Source organism: Xenopus laevis, chromosome 6L, assembly GCF_017654675.1.
Source record: "Xenopus laevis strain J_2021 chromosome 6L, Xenopus_laevis_v10.1, whole genome shotgun sequence".
NCBI lineage: Eukaryota > Metazoa > Chordata > Amphibia > Anura > Pipidae > Xenopus > Xenopus laevis.
In genome coordinates this window covers 24,397,282-24,409,829 of record NC_054381.1, presented here as the reverse complement: position 1 = coordinate 24,409,829, position 12,548 = coordinate 24,397,282, and the positions used below count along the sequence as shown (strand labels likewise).

Here is a 12,548-nt window from a genome sequence, read left to right as displayed (position 1 = left end):
GTATTACAACAAGGAAATGGTACAGGTACAGGATCTGTTATCCAGAATGTTCGTGGCCTGTGGTTTTCCGGATAACAGATCTTTACATAAATTTATGATCTTCATACCTACTGGAAAATCATGTAAACATTAATCAAACCCAATAGGTTGGTTTTGCTTCCAATAACGATTAATTATATCTTAGTTTGGATAAATTACAAGGAATACATAGGTATGGGTTCCATTGTCCAGAAACCCGTTATCCGGAAAGCTCTGAATTACAGAATAGGTTTCTACCATACGCTCCATTTTATACAAATAATCCATATTTTAAAAATGATTTCATTTTCCTCAGTAATAATAAAACAGTAGCTTGTACTTGATCCCAACTAAGATATAATTAATCCTTATTGGAGGCAAAACCAGCCTATTGGGTTTATTTAATGTTTACATGATTTTCTAGTAGACGTACAGAAAGATGGAAAGATCCTCTATCTGGATAATAGGTCCCATACCTGTACTGTTTTTTTATTACTAAGAAAAAGGAAATAGTTTTTAAAAAATTGGATTATATGAATAATTTTGAGACAGCCTTTCTGTAATTTGGATTTCTGGATAACAGGTTTCAGGATAACGGATCCCATACCTGTACAAACATTCTCTTTCGCAGGGGACACTTCTTCAGGCCAGTAACAAGCATGGCTTATCTCTTGGTAATTTTTTATGTTTTGCTGTATCCGCTTCCTATACAAAGGCTTCACTTATTAACTGTGCTCATTTAGCACTCGGAAAGACCCTGGATTCACAAGGTAGTAGTGAATGCTGAGAAAGCTGTTGCTGAGCTAAAAATAATTTTTGAGGGTGGCAACAAAAATAAGATACAAAAAAAACAAATGTAACAAATTAAAGTTTACAGCTGAAGAAAGGGAGATTTCAAGGCTTGCTGTGCAACACTGTGGTAAAAACCCCAGCAAGAGTTCACAGGACCTAATCTTGTATAGGCCAACCCTCAATATGTTATCACTCAAGCTGCTGCTCTTTAGGGTCAGGGCACACTCTCAGATTCGGGGAGATTAGTCGTCAAGCGATAAATCTCCTCTTCTTCAGGGCGACTAATCTCCCTGAACTGCCTGCCGCCGGCTAGAATGTAAATCGCCGGTCAGATGGCACACGGAGCACATCGTTTTCCAAAGTCGCCTGAAATTCAATAGTGCAAGCTATAAGACTATATTTATTCTGAAGAATGCTTTACCATTACCGGGGTAAATAGCTCTAGAAGTTCTCTCTGTTTGTTTAGGATAGCAACTGCCATATTAGCTTGGTGTGACATCACTTCTGGTCTGAGTCTCTCCCTGCTCGCTCATAGCTCTGGGCTCAGATTACAGCAGGGGGGGAGGAGGGAGGGGGAGATATTAGCAAACTGAGCATGCTCAAGCCCAAGCCCTGGAGGTTTATGCTGAAAACAGGAAGTCTGATACAGAAGCCCATGAGTACACAATAGAAGGAAAGAAATGCAGTGTTTCTTTTGACAGAGGACTCAGAGCAACATTACTTGGGTTACTTGTGTATTTATATAGACCTTTCTGATAAAGCTTACTTAGTTTTAACCTTTCCTTCTCCTTTAAGACCCCACTCTGCACCGAGAGAGACTTCAAAGATGTGTATAAACTGTAAGATTTAAGAGGTCGGCCTCGGCAACACCTCAGAGAGGGTTAACTCTTTCACACACACACACTCACACACACACACACACACATATATATATATATAATGGTAATAGGACTTCTGGTTAGAAAAATAGATATTGTCAGAATGGAGCAAATGGCACATCAACTGAGAGGTGTGACTCCACGGCATAAATGTGTTGCTACCGCAACTTGTGTATATATATATATAGATTTCACTGACACATTTTTTTCACTGACATTTTTTTAGGGCCAATAACATAACATGGTTTTATCTGTAAGAACTTGCCCCCTCTGTTCGATCAGAGTCAGGAAAACTCAAGGTACCCAGAGGTCCACCAGAATCCTTAGGATCTTCCACTTTCTAGTACGCAATGGAACTCAGCAATCTGGTTGCTAGTTTCCAAATTCCCCTAGCAACCATGCATTCATTTGAATAAGGTTCTGGACTATGACTAGGAGAGGACCTGAATAGAAAGATGAGTAATAAAAAGTAGCAGTAACAATACATTTGTAGCCTTACAGAGCATTTGTTTTTTAGATGGGGTCAGTGACCCTCAATTTGAAAGCTGGAAAGTGAAAGAAGAAATAAAAATAAAATAATAAAAATAAAGAATAAATAATGAAGACCAGTTGATAAGTTGCTTAGAATTGGCCATTCTATAACATACTAAAAGTCAGACACTCCTTTAATAAATGAGCAGGAGAAACCCGTTATGTGATGGTTCACGACGTGCAAGAACTGAACGGAAAACTGAAACCAGAAATTCATTCAGGGAACTGATACCAGATAGGAAGGTGAGGGGAAACCACTGAAATGAAAGTTACGTTTATATCAGTTTGAAACTGCTTGACACAAGTAGACATTGAACAGCTACAAGGAGAATTAATACCTAAATTGTATGAGCAAATACTGGTGTAAAAAAGTACAGTAACCAGATACAGTATACAAAAAGGACATGAAATTTATATATAAGTCTGGAACCGGTTAAACAGAATGCTCAGTGCCTGGGGTTTTCTGGATAAGGGGTCTTTCTGTAATTTGGATTTTCAACTAGAAAATCATTTAAATATTAAATAAAACCCAATCGGCTGGTTTTGTTTCCAATCAGGATTAATTATATCTTATTTGGGATCAAGTACGAGCTACTGTTTTATTATTTTAGAAGAAAAGGAAAGATGTCAGATGTCCCTTTTACAATTTGAAGATGATTCTTGACATCATGATCTGCGCTGGTTTTTATATGATAATCCAAAAAAGTCAAGGCTTTCGGCTGACAAATCAAAAAAATTTTACGATTCAATTAAAAAAAAAAGTTGTACGATTCGAATTGTCGCACGATATTGGCGACACTTTTCTCACACTGGGGCTCATTTATCAACACTGGGCAAATTTGCCCATGGGCAGTTACCTATAGCAACCTATCAGTGATTAGCTTTTTAAAGCCAGCTGCAAGTAGAACAATGAAAGCAGCAATCTGATTGGTTGCCATGGGTTACTGCCCATGGGCAAATTTGCCCAGTGTTGATAAATGACCCTCACTGACTTTTTCAAGCTGATTTTCTTGATAAATTAGGTAAATTCACGGATGCGAGTTAGGTCAACTTTGTTTTAATTAAAAATGTGAACATTTCCAGTTTAGTAAATACCCCCCCCCCTAAATGTTGAAATTTAAAAAACGTCATCACTCAATCTTGATTGGTGCCGATTAGTGAAAAAACGTTAATATCAAAAAAATGGCTTCATGTTTGAATATACTTGCCAGCTTTTTGATGGTGATTTTTTTTTTCATCCAGGTTTAATTAATTTAAGTAGTAAATCTCAAATATATTTGAGTTTCCGGAACCATGTAAAAATTTTAGAGGCCTATTTATCTGAGTGTTTAGTCTCACAGTCTTTAGACAGGTTTTCACAGGTTTTAGAGCTTTTTCAAACCACAACTAGTGATGGGTGAATTTGGGGTGTTTCGCTTCGGCGAAAAATTCGCGAATTTCCAGCGAAATTCGTGAAACACCGAAAAATTCGCAAAACAGCGCCGACCTCTGTTTTTTGGACACCAGCACAAATTCGCTGGCGGTTTTGCAAATGTATCTCGGGAATTCGCCGTGAATTTGCGCCTGGCGAATAGATTCGCCCATCACTAACCACAACTAAACTAATTTTCTCTAAAATCGAAAATGTCATGAAATGTATTAAAAGTTTAAAATTATGAATGGAAAATAATGCCAAACAAACCATAAAAAATATGAATACCTCTAAAGCCTCTATTGAAGTCTATAGGAGCTCGACAACTTTTACCTGGCCAATTTTTGTATTTTCGTGGTTCTAACGCTTAATAAAACCATGCATTTTTAGAGATTCGTGGAAAAAATAGAAATTTGATTGTTGATGTTGATAGATCCGCTATGGGGTATACAGGCGATCATTGTTTGAGGCTCAAGCATTTAGTGAGTCTCCCAACAGTGTATTCCCTCAACAGCAGAACGAAGCACTTTCTATTCTGCAAATAATGTCGCATTTTCTGCCAACTCAAATATATCAAATGAGAATATACAGCCCTGAGAATTAGGGAGTCAGAACAGGAAGTTCCCAGATTTAGTCCTTTGCAGAGAGGCTTTAGCTTTGTTAACAGGAACATTAAACTGTCTTTCCCCTTAATGGGCAAATTCTATAAATATTAATGTTGTGTCTCAATATATAAGATTTGGAAAGCAATTACATGAGGTTTATTTCCTAAAGCAGGGATCCCCAACCTTTTGAACCAGTGAGCAAAATTCAGAAGTAAAAGGAGTCGGGGAGCAACACTAGCATGAAAAAAGTTCCTGGGGCGCCAAATACGTGCTGTGATTGGCCATTTAGTAACCCCTATGTGGATTTTCAACCTACATTGAGGTTCTTTTTGGCAGTACACCTGGTTTTTATACAGCCAAAATGTGCATCCAAGCCTGGAATTCAAAAATAAACACCTGCTTTGAGGCCACTGGGAGCAACATCCAAGGGGTTGGAGAGCAACATGTTGCTCACGAGCTACTGGTTGGGGATCACTGTCCTAAAGTAACAGCAGCCTTAAAACTTAAAATGAATGATTTGCATGAATCAGATGCTTATTTGTAGCTGGTAGTTGCAAAAATGTTGTAATTCTGATGACAGTATTATGGTTGGTCTTCACCATCCTTGATATGTGAAATAACAAAACCTTCTCCAATCAACCCGTGTGTCATTGTGCTTCATATTATATGTTTTAAAGACCAGTAATACCATTAAAGGGGTTGTTTACCTTTAAATTAACGTTTAGGGGCACATTTACTTTGCTCGAGTGAAGGATTAGAAGGAAAAATACTTCGAATTTCGAAGTATTTTTTTGGCTACTTCGACCATCGAATTGGCTACTTCGACCTTCGACTACGACTTCGAAACAAACGATTCAAACTTAAAATCGTTCGACTATTCGACCATTCGATAGTCGGAGTACTGTCTCTTTAAAAAAAAACTTCGACCACCTACTTCGCCATCTAAAACCTACCGAGCACCAATTTTAACCCATGGTGAAGGACTCCATAGGCTTTCCTAGCAATTTGTGATTGAATGAAAATCGTTTGATCGATGGATTAAAATCCTTGGAATCGTTAGATTCGAAGGATTTAATCGTTCGATCGAACGATTTTTCCTTTGATCGTTCGATCTAATGAATTGCGGTAAATCCTTCGACTTTAATATTCGAAGTTGAAGGATTTAACTTCGATGGTCGAATATTGAGGGTTAATTAACCCTCGATATTCGACCCATAGTAAATGTGCCCCTTAGTGTGATGTAGAGACTGATGTTCTGAGACAATTTGCAATTGGTTTTCATGTTTTATTATTTGTGGTTAATTATTTGTGAGTTATTTAGCTTTTTATTCAGCAGCTCTCCAGTTTACAATTTCAGCAATCTGGTTGCTAGGGTCCAAATTACCATTGAATAAGAGACTGAAAAATGAATAGGAGATGGACTGAATAAAAATGATAAGTAATTAAAAGTATCAATAAAAATAAACGTGCAGCCTTACAGAGCATTTGTTCTTTAGATGGGGTCACTGACCCCCTATTTGGAAGTTGGAAAGAAAAAGGAAGTCAGAAGAAGAATTAATTAATAATTTTAAAAAAACTATAAAAAATTAATACCTATTAAAAAGTTGGTTAGAAATTACCATTCTATAAGATATTAAAAGTTAACTTAAAGGTAAACCACCTCTTTAAGTAAAGAAAAGGTTACAGGGTTATTTATAAGGCGAGGGCGATGATTCAAAAAGTTGCTCAAAATGACATTTATTCCCACATAAGTCACCTATCCTCTTTTGTTACTAGACTTATTATACTATGTGCATAATTTTATTTGTATATTAGATCTCACTTCCTTTTACACCTGGGTGTAGCATAGGGTTGCCACCTTTGTGTGAAATCACAGGGGCAGGTCAGGGATGTTGCGGACGGGGCGTGCTACATCACAAGGCTATCGCTATGACGTGACGATCAGCGATTCTGCCCGGTTTTCTTTATTTGGAAAACCGGATAGACTGTGTTGACCCAAGCAACCCTTCTGAAAACTGGGCTGTGCGGGTCAAATCCAGACAAGTGACAACCCTAGTGTAGCAGGTCCCTTAAGATGACACAGAGAATCTGTACTGAATTAGGTGATAGTGTGAGTAATAAATAAGGCCGGAAAATGCAAGGCAAGATTTAGAATTAACTTTTCAGGGGTTATTTATCAAGGTCCGAATTTATCTTATATATTTTTTTAAGACAGAAATCCAAGCAACTCCGAATTTCCGAATGGACCTGGTTTATGAAGAAAAAATAGGGTCGGGTAAACTTCGGAGCTTTCTCCAAATTGTTCAGAGTTTTCTACAAAAACTTAAATGTTTTTGGAGTTTTCTATGTTTTTTACACCAAAACCCCGAAATCATCGGATATTGGTACGGACATCAGCGCAGACACTGGGACCTTCTCCATTGATTGATACAGGACCTCGAGCGCTTTTAGATGCCCGGGTTTCGGATTCTGAGTTTTTAGACCTTTAGACTTTATAAAATCTCGAAAAAATTCGTAGGTTTTTTTTTTTTTTTGCTGTGAAAACGACGAATTATTTGAGGTTCGGATATTCAGGCCTTGATAAATAACCCCCTTCATCTTTCCTTTATGAGATTCCAAGGTTGCACCAAAATTATCAGCCCTTTTTTCCTCACAAAACACTTGCCAGTTGCAGGATGAACTGTTGCATGGAGATTCCTTTTGACTTCTGATTTGACTTTTACATGACCATGCGACTGTTTTGTCCAGTCGTGCCGAACATATCTGAATGATAAGTGGCTGGAAAATGTCATTAGAAAGAGTTCAACATACATGTATGGCATCGCTTACCTGCAATTCAGAAAGACTGGCCAAATTGGGGATGTTCACGCTGGAGAAGAGGCGTATAAGGGAGGATTTGATAACTATATATGAATATATAAGGGGATTGTACAATAACATCTCTAATGCTTTATTTACCAGTAGATTTTTCCTGCTGACAAGAGGGCACCCATTCTGATTAGAAGAAAAGAGGCTCTGTCTAAATATTCGGAAGGGGTTTTTTTTACAGTGAGAGCCGTGAAGATGTGGAATTGTCTCCCTGAATCAGTTGTACTGGCTGATACATTAGATAGCTTTAAGAAGGGGTTGGATTGCTTTTTAGCAAGTAAGGGAATACAAGGTTATGGGAAATAGCTCATAGTACAAGTTGATCCAGGGACTGGTCCGATTGCCATCTTTGAGTCAGGAAAGAATTGAAATTGGAGAGGCTTCAAATGGGGTTTTTCAACCTTCGTTTGGATCAACTAGCAGTTAGGCAGGTTATGTACAGACTTAAAATGTTGAACTTGACGGACGTGTGTTGTTTTTTCAACCTAACTTACTATTTTACTATGTTGCTATGTAACACTGCACCCCTTGGTTTGAATCCCTCCAGACCACTGTACGTTGGCTCTTCTTCCTGTGTTCTCATGGGGTTCCCCTGGTTTCCACCCATCTTTCAACACAATACATGCAGATTAACTACCCTAATATTTGCATAAGAGGCACTTCAAGTCGTAACATCCACTGGAGCAGACACTGCTGTCAACAAAAAAGTTTTTGTAAACTCTTACTTACTGATCCCTGTCTATTCAGCATAATGACTTTGTTACATAGTGTAGAAAATGAGTTGTCCATTCAGCTGTATTTGCCTACAATTAGTAGTAATATAACTCTTATGAGCAAAGCAATGGAGTTTGCTGGAGTCTTCAGAAAGTAAGGGTTAACTTCACTTCTTCCTTCTTTTCCTTGAAATTGTTACTTAATATCAGTTCCCCAAGCACTATATTGTAAGGGTCACTCTCAGTTTGTTAACTGTTTATTTACCCTAAACCATGGGTTGTTGCGCCAATCCTTATTTTTTATTGGTTTGATATTATCAAATATCCCCATTATCTGCATAGAGTTATCACTACACAATAATAAATTAATAAGTGTTAATTCTCTGACGGCTTGAAATAATAATTGCCTAATGTCAAAGAGCTTCTCCTTAACGTGGCAGTATAACCCCTTGTGCAACATGAGTTCAGTGAATAATGCGGATCTACATTAAGGGGCAGATTTATCAAGGGTCGAAGGGAATTCGAGGGAATTTTCGAAGTAAAAAAAATCTAAATTTGAAGTAATTTTTTGGATACTTCGACCATCGAATAGGATACTACGACTTCGAATTCGATTCGAAGTGAAATAGTTCGAATATTCGACCATTCGATAATCGAAGTACTGTCTCTTTAAAAAAACTTCGATTTCAATACTTCGCAAAATTAAACCTGCCGAAGTGGTTTGTTAGCCTATGGGGACCTTCTAGAGCATTTTTCTAAATTTTTGGAAGTCGAAATAAAATCGTTCAATCGATCGCTGAATTCGAAGGATTTAATCGTTTGATCTAACGAATTTTACTTCGACCGCAGGATACTCAAATTCTATGAAAAAAACTTCAACTTCGATATTCGAAGTCAAAGTATTCCAATTTGAAGGTCGAATTTCGAAGTATTATTAACTTCGAAATTCGACCCTTGATAAATCTGCCCCTATAAGACCTATAGGTCATGTTGATTGTTTTTCACTGATAGTTCTGCTTTTGTAATAATCGTTACTTGAAGGTCCTAAATCTGGCTTTTTTGCCAACCTGTCCCTTCTTAACCTGTGAGTTAGAGATTCTAATACTAACGCACAAATATGGCAGCCCCCTCATACAGGAACATGGGGGGTAAGAAAGGTAATGTAAAAGCATCTGGCAAATACTTTTATGGCAAAATTCTAAATAGTATGCAAAGACAATGTTATGATGGATATTAAAAAAAAGGTTATTTTCTGGTGTCCGTATCTCTTTAATCATAGAAAATCAATGGTATTTGTTATTTCTTCAGCTAAACAATACAAACAGGGAAATTGAAGCCTCTCCATGTTTGCTCCTTGGGAGGTAGATAATTATATTCCCAGTATACAACCCCCTCCTTTCCCTTTGTTTTGAGTGTTTTGAGATTTTTGAGATGGATCCCAAAACAGTCACAACAAAGGAAAAGAAGGGGGTTTTTATCCTGGAAATCTTATTATCTACTTCCCAAGGACCGAACATGGAGTAGCTTCAGTTTCATTCTTGGCCATGCTTATCTTAAAAAATAACAAAAAACAATCGATGTTTCCTGGTTAAAACAATAAGCAAAAAGTATGTTCAGCACAAGCTCTATTCATTGCACTCATGTTGAACCAAGAGCTATATTGCCAAAAAGTGAACTGATTCAGCCTATTCAGAGTGGTGCCCTGAGCACTTTTGCAATTAACATAATTGTTCTATTTTAGTGGTTTCTGAGGTATGAGCAGCTACAGACAGTTTTAGACTGCTAATACCAGGCTTTTATCTCATACGTTCTCTTTGAAGGTAAAAATGTCGACCACACTAACTGTATGCACTTGTATGGCATTGTATAGGTAGTAAACCCTAGTGCTGACTCTCTGAGAGATGTTCAGTTACAAGCCTGCTATTAACAGCCTAAAGCACCTTAATCTCTGTAAAACTGTTTAAAAATAGGAAATCAGTGGGGGGACATTTATAAAAACTGGAAAAACTTGCACCTGGGCAGTAACCCATGACTACCAATCAGATGATTGCTTTCGGTGTTCAACCTGCAGCTACCTGAAAAAAGCTAATCACTGATTGGTTGCTATGGGTTACTGCCCAGGAGCAAATTTGCCCAGTGTTAATAAATGAGCCCCACTTATTTACATAGATTAAAGTATTGGGCTTAGAGATACAGGGCTGGGTATACCCTCAAATGTGTACATGGTGCAAATAGTCCTGTTCAAGGATCAGTGTAAAATTTGCAGCCCACCGGAACACCTGACCTCAAGGGCCCCAAACTGCCCCTGACAAGCCTGATAATATCCCTCACCCCTGCCTTGCTGCACCCACTGCCTCACAAACCTGCTTGATGCAGACACGGCTCCAACCTCTGTGGTGGGTCCCTCTTCAGCAAGTATCCTGATGGGCCAGTCTGACCATTTCAAGGCGTTATAGGATCTATAGCTAGGTTGCAACTTCAATTTGTGGGCCCCAGGACTACATTCCTCCGAGCCAGGCCTGAACTGGGATACAAAATAGTTCCTGGCATTTCAGCTACACAGAGGCCAGTTCTTGTATAACTGATACACTGTGACAACTCCATTTAGCAACAGGAATATTAACTTTAGTCAAATAGTAAAACTTCATCTTTCGATGAGCAAAGCCACATTTTCTTTCCATTTACTATATTTATTTTAACATGATGGAGCAGTGGTCCTACTGTCATCATAAATAATGTTTCTCTATGTGAGAGACAGTTTGTGGGTCTGCCACACCTTCCTTCCTATCCTCTCCTCAATCTGCTGACTCGCACCCCCCGCATTTAATGTGTTGCATTTGTACTTTTACTTCCCCTTGGCTTCGCTTGACTGACAGCTTGTTCTTTCTAAATGCAAACAAATAGCAGTATAAAAATCACAGTGCATGTGCTTTAGTATTCATACCATGGACAGAAACACATACATGATACAACCCTGTTTTTAAATAATAGAGCACGGGATTTAAGACTTTTAGATTCAAGCCCCCTTTGAGGTGCAACTTGCAGTGCCGGTTTCATATACATATAATGGGGGTCATTTATCAACACTGGGCAAATTTTGCCCATGGGCAGTAACCCATGGCAACCAATCAGATTGCTGCATTCAATGTTCTACTTGCAGCTGGCTTCAAAATGGTAATCACTGATTGGTTGCTATAGGTAACTGCCCATGGGCAAATTTGCCCAGTGTTGATAAATGAGCCCCAGTATCTTTACCCAGAATGCATGATGAGCTAAATATAGTGTAAATTTCATACATCGCACAACCATATATAATAATACCAGAACACATGGCTGTATATGGAGTTCCAACTTTCATGTCCAACACCTCCATTCTTTTGGTTGTAGTGAAATTCATAGGTATTGGTTTGGGGAGACTTAGCTTCCACGAGCATTCATTAAAATCCACCCAGGCAGCTGATTAACAGACTTGGGGAAGAATTGCCTTCAACAGAAGAAAAATACAAACCTGGCTTTCAATTTGACATTTACAAATATCTTCAAGACATTGGAAATCATTAGTGAATGTTTATTGAAAAGTTCCTTAGCATTATAGTTTCTTTCATTTTGCAAAAAAGTTGTTTTCTAGCTCCAATGGGGTAGGACCCAGCTGAGAAGAGGAAAGTTACTATATACATACATACTGTATAGTACATTTACTTCTTAAAGGAGAAGGAAAGCTACAGAGGCATTTTATTGCCAATAGATTTGCTGCAATAGTGCAAGCTAGAATGCTATATTTATGCTGTAGAATGTTTTACCATACCTGAGTAAAAAGCTCTAGAAGATAAAGATAATGTTTATGATAAAGTTGATGATGATGATGATGATCTACGGCCAAACAAAAAAAACAAATGTTTTCTTCATCATTACCACAACAAGTCATATTTTGGTCTTCATGACAATTTCAATTTAAACAGGGACAAAGGCTTTATGACTCATTTTCCTAAATAGTCTTTGCACATTTTTTATCATACATCTAATCTTGGGGATCGGAGACTCTTTCACCCAGACACCCCGATTTTTGGAAGCGTCATTCACTTTAAAGCCCTGTCCAGACTTTATTTGGAAATCCGGACAGGGCTTTAAAGTGAATTGCGCCGTGATCAACCAGTCGGTGAATGGCACATAATAACCCCTCCTGTAGATGTCACTGGCACCCCCCTGAAACGTCATATGTCTGTCCCTGACATCACTGGTCCCACCCTCTGCCCAACCTGCATAGGGCCAGATGGTGGCAACTCTAACCTCATGCCCCAAATTTTTCAGAGGGGCCCAGCATGCATTGAGCCCGCAATTGGGGTCTGCTTCCTCTATAGTTACTCCAGTGCAGGTGATAATACAATAACCAACAGCAACCAATCAGCAGGTAGCTTTGTTTGGCTAACTGCAATTTACTAATCAATCAGGGTTACCGCACTGCTGCAAAACTGCCCAGCTTTTAAAAGACAAATAGGCATATCCGTTATCTAACTTTTCCCAAAATACTATACCAACAGCTAAAGGAATATTTACTTATTATGTGCAGTTTGCAAAATGCAGTTTTGATAAGCAATTGGCCTTTCCCTGTCACTGCTTCCCACAGAGAATAAAGGGAAACATTCTCCCTATATCCCATGTAGCTCAGATCTGTGAGATCAACACATTTCCCTAATATATATTTATATACAGAAAATGGTGAGAGGCTCATTGA

The 12,548-nt window shown here is 38.3% G+C and overlaps 1 protein-coding gene across 2 annotated transcripts in view; it reads left to right on the top strand.

Annotated features, from left to right (window-relative positions):
* The window catches only part of apbb1ip.L (amyloid beta (A4) precursor protein-binding, family B, member 1 interacting protein L homeolog), a 72,693-nt gene that overhangs the window by 16,319 nt on the left and 43,826 nt on the right, over positions 1 to 12,548 (top strand). The gene's annotated exons all lie outside the window — the stretch shown is intronic.